This window comes from Octopus bimaculoides, chromosome Z (assembly GCF_046866305.1).
Source record: "Octopus bimaculoides isolate indiv1 chromosome Z, ASM4686630v1, whole genome shotgun sequence".
NCBI classification, from domain to species: Eukaryota; Metazoa; Mollusca; class Cephalopoda; order Octopoda; family Octopodidae; genus Octopus; species Octopus bimaculoides.
Window position 1 is genome coordinate 10,075,298 of NC_142944.1, and position 11,117 is coordinate 10,086,414.

General features: G+C 37.7%; 1 pseudogene; it reads left to right on the plus strand.

Moving 5' to 3' along the window:
• The first annotated feature begins 9,527 nt into the window (after nt 1–9,527).
• Nucleotides 9,528–10,658, plus strand: LOC106876824 (tubulin alpha-8 chain-like; annotated as a pseudogene).
• Nucleotides 10,659–11,117: the final 459 nt, after the last annotated feature.

Sequence of the window (11,117 nt, forward strand, 5' to 3'; positions counted from 1 at the left end):
AGAGAGAGCAGAAGCATGGTCCAAGGGCTGTGTGGATAGTGGTGAGGGGATATCCACGAAGGATGAAGTGGCAAGCCATGAGTTGAGACTGAGTCTCAAAGTCACGGTTGTTACTGCGGAGCCTGCGCAGACGGAAAAATTGGGAATAGGGGATGGAGAGCTTGGTGTGGGTAGGGTGGGAGGAGGAGTAGTTAAGGTATGAGTGTGAGTGTGTGTTTGTATTGGATGGATGCAATGAGAGCGGACTGGTGTATGCCGACCGAAATGTCGAGAAATGTGACGGAAGTGTTCGAAATAGTGCAAGAGAATTTGAGTGCAAGATGGAAGGATTGGACAAAAGAGAGTAAGGAATCTAGTTGTTCGCGGGAGAGTCAGGTCACACCTATACAGTCATCAATATAACTATCGTATAATTTGGGAGTGGGACCGGTAAATCGTGAGAATATTTGGGTCTCAACGTATCCAACGAACAGGTTCGCATAGTTGGGGCCCATTCTCGTTCCCATGGCCACTCCCAAGAAATGTTGGTAAAAATCCGCCGCGAACGAGAAGTAGTTGAGGGAGAGAACAAATTTGGCCAGACGAAGAAGTGTGGAGGTGTCAGTTTGGGGGGTTGAGTCGAAGGTCTAGGTGTTTGAGTGCAAGAAGTCCTTCGTTGTGTGGGATCACTGTCTATAGACTCTTGATATCAAGAGTGAAGAGAAGTTTAGAGGGACCAGGAAGGCAGGAGAAGAGTTGAACAGACGAAGAGCATGGTTAGTGTCGTGAATGTGTGAGGGGAGGGAAGCCACTAGGAGGCAAGGACACGGTCGAGGTATTTTGAGATCAATTCCGTGGGGCAGTTACAGGCGGAGACGATGGGGCGGCTAGGGCTGTTGGGCTTGTGGATTTTGAGAAGGAAGTAAATGGTGGGAGTGCGTGGAGTGAGGACAATGAGGTTGGAGGCGGTGGGAGGAAGGCGGGAGGAGGAGATGAGGTCGTGGATAGTGGAGGACACGGTCTGTTAGTAGTTAGGAGGGCAGAGGGCAATAGGAGGTGTCTTGAAGTTGGCCGAGAGCTTCAGCCTTGTAGAGGTCTGCGCGCCACACCACCACGGCTCCTCCCTTGTTAGCCGGTTTTATGGTGACGTTTTTGCAGCGTCGGCGACATCGATGGGCCGAGAGTTCGGCCGGGAAGATATTAGAATGTCGGGGATGCCTGCGAAAGTTAAACCGGTCCACAACACGTTGGCAGATGACAGCAAAATGATCGACTACTTGGAACTGACCAGAAGCTGGTGTCCAGTGGGATTGTCGGCGGCCTGGTTGGTGAAGCAGTCCTCTTTATTAGATGTAGGTGGAGTGTTGTGGTATAGTGCATATAGGTCGACACGGTGCACAAAGCTATGAATATCAGCACGGGTCTGAAATTCGTTACTGGATGGAGTGAGGAGGATGAAGCGCAGATCGTTACTGAGAAGAGATTGCGCCGCCTGAGAGAGGGGAAGATCAGGAGAAATGGTAACAACAGACTGAAGTGGGGATGGAGTGGATGAGTTAGACGTGGGAGGGGTGTTGAGGTAGTGGAAGGCTGGGAGGAGAGAGAAGAGGAATAAGAGCGTGGGGTGGTGAAGTAACGGAAGGGTTGGGTAAGGATGAGGGGGGTGTATCGGGGAGGGAGGTGGTGTAGTGGCATTGGATGGGACAGAATGAAGGAGTGGGTGGAGTTTGTGTTGTTCAGTGCGAGCGAGGAACACGCGGAAAATATGATTTAAATGGATTATGAAACGTAGAGTGGAGCGTGCAAAGGGAGGTAAGAAAAGGAGTTCCTTTTCATTAATTTCCATAGTGAATTGGATCGATTCATGAATGTTCTTTATTAATTTAAGGAATTTTGCTAAGTCTTCCTTACTTTTGTTCCGAGTTTTAAAGAAATATTTGTTCTATTTTGATGTGTTCCTTTGTTTGGTGCTCTTTTGGGGTTTGTTTTACGAATACGTTATAGTTCAGGTCTCGTTTGGTGTGGTCGGTTTGCTTTTGGTTTGAGAAATTTGGAGTTTCTGACCTTTCGTTATTTTTAGATTTGACATGTAAATTTGTATGAAAGGAGTTATGTTAGTTTTTGTTGTTATTATTAAATTTCGTCGGTTCCTTAATACGTATTTTATCATTAATTTTCATTAATCCTAAAAAACACAACATCCCACATAAGAGAATGTAGCATTGAAGTAAAAGAATCAGATAAAAAAAAACATGAAATAGTCTATTGAATGAAAGAAAAAAGCCTATTGTAAAGCATTTAGAATAAAAAATTTGACAAACATACTTACAATGGATAAACCGAGAACTTGTCATTCTTCTACGTAAGTTCCATCTTAAGGCTATCACTTCAGAAACAATTGAAAAAAAAAAAAACAACTAAACTCTGAATAAATCTTGTACTTCAAAAATCCGAAGCAGGGATTAAGATTCTAAAATTTCGTAGACATCGTTTTAAAGAGAAATTTGCGAAATATGACACATAATGCACATAGACATCTCCGAACCAACCAATCAGCGGGAAACTATTAGATTTATAGAAAGTTGTCTTATTGGAAGAGACGAGTGGAAGCGGATAGGAGGAAATAATATGCTTACTGGGTATGGATTGATAGAAAGATATGGTGATGCGATATCTTTCTAACAACCCATAGCAGCTTACAACCACATACTTTCTTCTTATTCCCCTCTATTCCTCTCTTTCTACACCACAACTTCATCTGTCTTTCTTACAGCACAGCTAGTTATCATTCACACAGCCTTACCTAACTCATAAAACAAACCAACCAAAGACTGTATATATAACCAAAAAAGAGTAATACTATGTCGCTGACGTTGGCCAAGCCAAAGTTTCGAAGGCAAGGAAGCCACACACGACGATTCAATGCCAGTCTCAAGTACAAAAACATGAAATGGTGTTTAATGTTTAGATAAACATGGTTAATCAAGTCTTGGATACTTGAGACTGAAACTCCACAATTCCAAAGTCATCACAGTTCGAAAAATGCCATTAGTGTTGCGTTCTTAATAGTTTCAGTCGTCAATTCTCTTGCATTTTCTTCTTTGAAATAAACTCTTTGTTCATTTTCCAAGTGAACTGACAGCTGCTGAATTGAAGGCCTTCTGTCATGAATTGGAAAGCTAAGGATTGTCCAAGCAGCCTCAATGGAAGAGATGTATCGGCCTATTTGAAACTTTTGTACTTTACATTGATTTTCCAGATTGGCAGAAATATTCATTGGGAGACTGGCTCGAAATGATTAACATTTGGTTTAATTATCTTTAAAACAAAAGAGATTAAAAAAATACAACTTACAAATTTCCCGATAAGCAAGTGGTCATATCATTTTGTTCACTTTCTTTTTCATATGAATCGACCCTCGTTTTCGTGTGTATAGATCATGTACCTATGCACGTAGACATGTGTGCGTACATGCATGCATGCATACATAAGTGTGTGTGTACAGTGATGGATTCGAGGGTTTCGTTTATTTACGAGTTGATTTAATTTTACCGGTGTATAAATACTTATAATGGTGATACTCAAAAAAAAAACTCAGTTCAATTAAAAAAAGCATGGGTAAACACTACATGGTAGGCCACGCTATAATTTGCGAAAATTTATTTGCACGCAAGGTATGCATCGCCCCTCCGATGCCCGCCCCCATTGAAATATTAACCATTGAAATATTAAAATAGTATTGCATTCCTGTTTGTTACTTTTGGAAAAATAAATTTTTGTGTGTTCTAAATAAATATTTTTACTTGAAATAACTTGTTCGAATTTCTTTGTGATGATGTTTTGTTAATAATTCAATCAATTCAGGCATTATTCTCATGTAACAATGGATAGAGTCCAGTATCCAAATGGATGGAAAAATTTTGTGTTAGTCATCGCTACTAAAAATAATCATTGGCATACGGCTAGCAAGTCTGACGGTTGGGATGTATCGCGCGTAAATATTTGATTAAGAAAATCATTTGGTTAGGAAATGTCGAAGGCTACCCGTTAAAAATATCGATTGATTCGATTGATTCATAGTGTAATGAATAAAGGCGTCATGTTTTAGGGTACTATGTCAATTGCCCGACGGGTAACTTCCTGATGAACAACTGCCTCATAGATACCTGCCCGACAGATACCTGCCTGACAGACACTTTCACTTTATCTGTCATTCATTTCACTTTATCTGTCATTTAGGCGAATCTTCCTGTACTCAAAAATTGTATCTTTCCCCAGTTTGCTGAGGGAAAGAACCACCAGGTGTCATCCTCATAGCATTTTTTGATAAATAAAGTTATTATCTGTTATTATATATGTTTTTTTTAATATAAACATAAACCTGTTCTCAAATATCTTACGCACCCTGTATATATATATATATGAGTGTGTGTGTGTGTGTGTGTGTGTGTGTGTGTGTGTGTGTGTGTGTGTGTGTGTGTGTGTGTGTGTGTGTGTGTGTGTGTGCGTGCGTGCGTGTGTCTTTTATCTTTTATGGGTTTCAGCCATGTTTCTAAAGTTGTCAAAATATTTCAAGTTTTTTTTCATGTACTAAATATTATGACTTTTTTTTCGGCTATATCGCACAGATCACTTTACAACCCAGAGGATAATTCAACTCTAAAAATTATTAAAAGACATTTACTAAATATATAAATAATTACAAATATAACAAATAAAATAAACGAAAACATTTTCTAAATGTGAACAAATATTACTACATTCAAAAGTCGATTCCTTATTATTTTGTAGAGTAACAGATGGGAATAAAACGATACCAAACTTACCATTGTCATTCTTGTCTACCTACTCTGTAAGCGTTGGTCTTGGGGCGATATATAGAGTAACAAAGGGCGGAAAGCTGGCAGGAAAGTTTGCACGCCGGGCAAAATGCTTAGCGGAGTTATTTCGTCTGTCGTTACGTTCTGAGTTCAAATTCCACCGAGGTCGACTTTGACTTTCATCCTTTCGGGATCGATAAATTAAGTACCAGTTATGCACTGGGGACAATGTAATCGTCTTAATCCCTTTGTCAGTCCTTACTTGTTCACTATATGTTCAGCCCTCTGTGGGCAATAAAGAAATAAATATTTCTGGAGTTGTCTACATATTTCGGGTTTTTTCTTCGTGTAATAAATAGTATGCCGTTACATGACATTTTTTCGGCTATATCGCACAGGTCGTTTTACGACATAGAGAATAATTCAACTCTAAAAATTTACTAAAGAAAAAAAATGATAATAAATTTGACAAAAATAACAAATAAAATTAACAAAACATTTTCTAAATGTGAATAAATATCACTATATTGAAAAGTCGATTCTTTATTATTTTATAATAACTTCAATATCATGGCAGGTTATCAAAACAAATTATTCGTTTGGAGTTGTCTGATGCTGCTTGCTTCTGTATTTAATGATGAATGTTTTTTTAAATTATAGCAATAAAAGATGGACATTGTTTATTATTACGAGGCTCAATTCATTTTTGAAGGAGGAAGAGAAAATAGGAAGTTGTAATGTTTATTCTTTTCTTGATAATCTCAGCGGACTAAAATGAGTTAAAACTGGAGATTAAAACTAAACCATATTTCTCACTTTGTGAATTTAATTAACCTTCTAAACACATTCTTCGCCATCAAAACAATAAAAGCAAAATAATTCAAATTCATTTGAAAAATATTTGCGTTCAAATATCATCTTTCTTGGTCGTCCGTTTTAGATTCAAGAAAAAGAATTGCAGCATGGATGATGTTTGTAAACTATTCAAGAACACACAAATACCGTTAGTTGCACTTCAACATTGTAACTTCATTTGTGTCAAAATATTTTCGTCGCATTGAAACCGCGACCTGTTCACTGACAAATCTTCGGGGTCGATAAATTAAGTACCAGTGAAACACTGGGGTCGATGTAATCGACTAGTCTCCCTCCCCAAAATTTTCTGGCCTTGTGCCTTTAGTAGAAAGGCTTATTCTATATTTAAGAAAGGCGACGAGCTGGCAGAAATGTTAACACTCCGGGCGAAATGCTTAGCAATATTTTGTCTGTCTACGTTCTGGGTTCCAATTCCGCCGAGGTCGACATTGACTTTCATTCTTTCGGGGTCGATAAATTAAGTACCAGTTGCGTACTGGAGTCGATATAATTGACTGGCCCCTTTACCCAAAATTTCGGGCCTTGACCTATGGGAAAAAAGAATATATACCTAGGTTGCGGATAAAAGTGTAAGGTAGCCGTTTGCATGGCGTTGCGTTTCATTGGTTAATCTTCAATCATCATCAACCAATGAGCGATTGTTTGGCATGCAGCTGCCTGTTATTCGTATGTGCTTGTTCTATTTGCTGTGTCGAAGCGGAAGAGGAAGCTAATGGCTGTACGTGCGTATGTGTGTGTGCGTGCACGTACTTGTTCTTGTGTGTGCGTGTGTTTCTGCGTGCTTATTATTGTATATGTATGTACGAGCGTGTTATGTATTTATGCATGTGAAGAAAACTACTGGGTGTGTGTGAGTGTGCGTCTGTGCATGTGTGCGCGCGAGCGTGTTCTGTTTTTATGTATTTATGTGTGTGGTGTGTAGATGTAACAAAACAATGTCACATTTTAAAATTGATTAAAGCCTTCCATATTTGTTCTTACCTGCTTCGTTTATGTATGTAAAATCCGTAAATTTCCAAGAAAACGAGGTCAAGGTCGAAAAAGCCGTATTTTTTAGCCATCAAAGAGCCGAAATATTGCAACATGCACCAGAGAGCCGAAATATTGTAAGATGCATCAGAGAGCCTAAATATTGCAACATGCATCAGAGAGCCGAAATATTGCAACATGTAAGGAGAAAAGGAAGAAATGTAAATTAACACTTACTATTCATTAAAGAAAATGAGAAAGAAAGAAATGTAAATGACAATGATTTCTATCAATTTTAAAGCTAAATTAAACAAGATTTGTTGGACTATAAAAAAACCCGCTCGCAAGCACGCACACACTCTCACACTCACGAACACACACACACACACACACACACACTCACGCACGCATACACTATCTCACACTCACGCACGCACACTTTCACACTCATGCACGTACACACTCTCACATGCATGCACATACTTTCACAAACAAGAACAAGCACCCACGCACATACTCTCACACACAAAAGAACAAGCACGCACGCACGCACACACTCTCACACACAAGAACAAGCTCGCACACACACTCTCACACACACGTACATCCATCAGCTGCCACATCATTAGGCGAAATACCGTACATATATAAAATATTACAAGCATTGCCTTAAAACGTACGAAACTAGAATTGAAAAATGCGCACGCTCAAAAGGGTTACATAATGTCAAAATAAACCTTAAAAAGTAGGGGACTAGCATTGTTGCTTAAAAATATTGGAACCACTATATGTTGTACATTCTGTGGCATCCTTTTATCACAAGAAATTTGTTTTGTTCATCGAAATTAAATTAAATTATCCAATTTTCGATTTTATCAAAACAATTGTGTACAAATACTGTCAACTTTACGCAATAATTTAATCTATGAATGATATTTTTTTATAAATTTACAAGTAATCAATCAAAAATAATTCGCATAATTATTCCATAAATGTGTATCATAATGAAAATTATCTTTGTTTATAATTATTTCAGTTTCGTACTTTCGCTGCTTATATCGGTACGACTTCATCCAATTTTTTTTTTAATATTATACTGGTAATTTGCATGCAGTGTGGAATATGTGTTTTATATACTTTGGTATGATGAGTATTATAATGAATTTACTTATTCGAAGTTAAAGATCATATCTTGTACATTTTCAAATTTTTATATCAAAAACTCGGTTTAATAATCATCGTGACTTCGTAATTCCCACATAAGTCTATTTCCATTTTAAGATGCGACAGAATGTACAACATATAGTGATTCCAATATTTTTGAACAACAATGCTAGTTCCATTTTGTAACACTTTTGAGCGTGAGCATTTTTCAATTCTAGTTTAATATAGTCCAGTTTATTGTGGAACTGTAATATTTGCTGGATATAAATTTTCCATGTCTGCCGCACCGTTTTTAGTTTTAACAGACCCTCAATTCTAACGTTACCAAAATTCAAATCAGTAACTTGAGTAATTGGTTGACTATTTCAGAATCTTTTGAACCTTTTCACGCAATCTCTAGGAAGGCCAATGGGTGACCTTTGTAAGCGACATGGGCTCTCTAATTAGGAACACAGTTCATCTGACGTGTGTCCACATGGCTACCACATCCATTTACAATGTTGAGCCCCAGCTATGCTAGACCTCACTTACTCAAAATATCCTAAAGTGGTATTGAAATGAGAAATTGAACTGCAAACTTAAACGCACAGCTACACATGAATGTTATTTAAAGTACTTGAGTGTGCTGAAATATTCGAGTGAATTTGTAAATAAATATTTTCGCAGTGTTATCAGTTAGATTTTGGAAAGGCGACTTGTTTCAGCTATTCCAATTCTCAGGAGAACCAATGTAAATGTTTTTTTCTGGACTTCTCAATGTTTTTTTTTCCTTGTTTAACCCACAGAAGATTTGTTTGTAAAAGAAAAATAACTTGTTCAAAGGTGTTTCCGTTTTCATCCTACCTTTTTTGCTGAACGTAGACTTCGATCAATATAATGCAATCGATAGGGTAAATTATGAAAGAAATCATAATGCAACATTTTAATCGATAGTGTAAAATATGAAGGAATTCAACTGGCAACAGACCGCGGTAATGTTCCCCCTTTGTTTCGATTGCTACTTTTGTCCGATCTGTTGACTTTCTAGTCAAATAACTCTGTACACTATGCCAGTTGGGATCTTTTTTTGTAAAGAGCATGGGATAGCGACAGATGGGCGGTTGGAACGGCCTACTGGTATTAGCGACACGTCCGACGCATTCTTTGAGGTGTTGGTAAGTATAGATGTTCCAAATTTTCTTTTTACAAGATTAAATTAAACGAATTCACAATCCGCATTCAATGTTTTGGCTAATCGATCATTTGTATTGTCTTTCTTTCGGATAAAAGTTCAAAGGAGATTCGTGACATGATGAAGCAGTGGGTCCTTTTCATTGTTATATTTTTAAACCCCGTTAAATACATATTTTTCTGAAATATTGGAAAATATTTCAAAATTGTGTTGTACAGCAGAACTGATAACAGCAATAAAATGTGACTAAATTCTCAGTTAAATGCAAGTAGATTAGTGAAATTCTGTTATAAATTTATCCGTTATTTAAATGTAAGTATTGTTGGCAATACATTCTGTGGGATTAATTCCATGTCGTACATGAAATTACCATTTTGCCATAGAATTGGGACTTTTGATTGAACGACTAATAAAGCAAGTCCCAGTAAAATTTAGTTAGTAATCTGTAAATTCTATGTTATTTTGGTTATAAGAATAACTAATTATTGTATTGATATGATATGATTATTGCTCAATATCTTATTTTCCAGATGAAATACGTGTTGAAAAGTACAAAAAAGTTTTTCACTCGGATCGAATAATCAACACACATGATGATGCGTCATGTAATTACGCGCGGAGTAATTACACTGTTGGGAAAGGAATAATTGAAGAAGTTTGCAACGAAATACGACTACTAACTGATAAATGTTCTAGCCTGCAAAGCTTGTTGATTTTCTACAGTCTCGATGGCGGCACTAGTTCTGGAGTTACAGCTCTTCTCATGAAGCATCTGACAGCAAAGAGGAGAAATTTTAATTTTGCGTAATACCCATCACCACTAATTTCTTCAGCCGTAGTAGAACCGTAAAATTCCGTCCTAACTACTCATGCTACTCTAGAAAATTCTAGTTGCTCATTTATGTTCGACAATGAAGTACATTATGGTCTCTGTAAAAAACATTTAATTGTTGGGTACCCGACGTTAAAAAGCCTAAATGTTCTACCTGCTCAAGTAGGGAGCTCCGTTACTACTTCTCTAAGGTTTGCTGGGTCTCTTCATATGGATTTAAACGATTTACCGACTAACTTGGCACCCTACCCGCAATTACATTTCCCATTATTTACTTATGCACCAATTATTTCGGTTGAGAAAGCGTACAACGAGGAATTAAACGTTTTCCAACAAACCAAGTGGTGTTTCGAAACCGGTAATCAGATAATTAAATGTAACTCTCACCGTGGGAAGTATATGGGATGTCTGTTATACCGAGGTAATGTGGCCTCGAGTGATGTTAACGCTGCTATTGCGGCGCTTAAACGGGAAAAAAGCATCCGGTTTGTGGATTTAAAGTTGGTATTAATTCTCAATCCCCATTTGTTGGCCCTAAAAGAAACATCGCCAAGGTCAAACATACCGTTTGTATGCTGGACAATACCACGGCTATTGCTAAAGCTTGGGCCCGTCTAAGTTATAAGACTAACTTAATGCTTGCCAGCGAGCTTTTGTTCATTGGTATGTTAATGAAGGTATGGAGGAAAGCAAGTGTGAGGAAGCCCGCGAAGATTTGGCTGCTCTGTAGAAAGATTACGAAGAAGCTTCTAACTTCTTCAAAACACAAGACTTCAAAGAATATGAAATCGAAGTAAAAATGGGATCACGCACACGAGCGCGTACACACTGCCCCAATATTAATTAACTCGTTTAACGATTATGAAAATCGTATTGTATTCTTGTTTATATTACTTGTTGGAAATAAATAAATTTTAGCATATTCGAAATAAGTAAATTTTTTGTATGTTCTGAATAAATATTTTAAATTAAAATGATTTGTTCGAATTTCTTTGTGATAATGTTTTGTTAATAATCCAATCAATTCAGGCATTTTTCTCATGCAATAATGGATAGAATCGCTACTAAAAGATATTTTTGGTACACGGCCAGCAAGTCTGATAGCTGGGATCAGTCGATTACGTTGACCCCTGTAGCTTAACTAGTACCTATTTTATCAACGCTGAACAGCAAAGTCAAACTTGGTGGCGTTTGATCCTGCGGCGTAAAGCCGAAGAAAATGCTGTTACGCATGTTTGTCTGGAGCGGTAACAATTCCACCAGCTTGTCTCCTAAAATTATGGCTACAGACCACGGTAATTCTCCC